The 1,449-nt window shown below is 47.3% G+C and overlaps 1 non-coding gene across 1 annotated transcript; it reads left to right on the top strand.

The window, feature by feature from the left end:
- Window positions 1-823: 823 nt before the first annotated feature.
- Window positions 824-896, top strand: trnak-cuu (transfer RNA lysine (anticodon CUU)). The gene has a single exon. It is a non-coding gene; the product is annotated as a tRNA-Lys (tRNA).
- The last annotated feature ends 553 nt before the right edge of the window (window positions 897-1,449 follow it).

Genomic DNA, 1,449 nt, shown 5'->3' with positions numbered 1-1,449 from the left:
GGGATGCACTTAACTACGGCCGCCGGCTTCGCTAACTTCACGTTTCTCAGAATGGAGCTGCCGATAACCAGAGTTGGTTTCTCAGCGGGGGGGTTGCTGAGTGGGGAAAATCTGTTAGAAACGCTAACAGGCTGGTGGCGGTCCGACGCCTTGGAAAGCTTACGACTGTCTCTTCCTCGTCCTCGCACAGTAACCCAGCCACTATGTCCTGGCTGCTCCGGAGTTCGCGAGGAACTACCAGAGGCTAACTCAGGCTCAGGCCGGCCCGTGCTGACTACCGGGGGGAGGTTAGCTACAGTAACTGACGACTGATCTGTCATGGTGCGGATCCGGACTTCTAACTTACTAAGCCTCGCCTCCACGTCCAAAAATAAACTACACTTGTTACACACGCCATCACCGCTAAAGGATGCAGAGGAGTAACTAAACATCTCACACACCGAGCAGGAGAAAGTCGGAGAGGGGGCCGACATAACTAACTGCTAAGCTAAAGTCGTTAGCAGCTAAGCTAAAGTAAGGTAGCGTTAGCTACCAAGCGTTAAAACAGCTGTTATTTAACAAAAGTCGCTAAAAAATGAGAAGATATGTGAGTGCTTAGGCAGAACTGCTATAAGAATAAGTGTTTAGCGGACAGTTAGCCGCTGTAATAGCAAATCTAACAAACTGAACTGGTATGTCGTGAGCAGCAGAGCAACCAACACGCAACCAACACACAGGCACAGGAAACGGAAATGAGTCAGGTACGCTTACCGTAATGCCGGACATCCAAATTGAGTCTGCTACATCAGTACATCAGTGTACCACATTTCAAGACTGTAGAAGGGCCCGGCTAGCTCATTTGGTAGAGCATGAGACTCTTAATCTCAGGGTCGTGGGTTCGAGCCCCACGTTGGGCGGTGGTGTTTTAGAGAATGGGAATCCCTCAATTCTGCACAGTATCAGATGGCTGTATTGGGGTGGATTGGCTGTCAATCGCAAGATTAGCAGCTCCATCCCAGTGTAAAAATCCCTGTAATTTACCAGACTAAAATGTGCCTGCATTCTACGATCATGGCCTGTGCTGACCTCCTGTTCCTCAGATCAAACTAAAGTCTGGTGACAATACATGTTCAAATTCTAAAACTTCAACCTATTGTTCTAGAACTGCAGCTTAACATTCTAGAACTACAATGTAACATTTTAGAACTGTAATTAACAGTTTAGGACCGCAACCCTTAAAATTCTACAATTTCAACCTATTGTTCCAGAACTACTCACAAACAAAACAACAAACTTACTCTCATTCAGAAGCCATAGAAGAGCGGTGCAAATATTTCATCACAGTGATGGCTTGTGGTAAGAAATTGGTCCTGACTCTGTTGGTTTTGGCGTAAAGTGCTCTGTAGCGCCTACCAGAGGGGAGAAGCTGGTATTGGTTGTGTCCGGGGTGAGATGGGTGTCCGCAGTGAG

Source organism: Etheostoma spectabile, unplaced genomic scaffold (assembly GCF_008692095.1).
Source record: "Etheostoma spectabile isolate EspeVRDwgs_2016 unplaced genomic scaffold, UIUC_Espe_1.0 scaffold00007070, whole genome shotgun sequence".
Taxonomy (NCBI): domain Eukaryota; kingdom Metazoa; phylum Chordata; class Actinopteri; order Perciformes; family Percidae; genus Etheostoma; species Etheostoma spectabile.
This window is presented reverse-complemented; position numbering and strand designations above follow the sequence as displayed.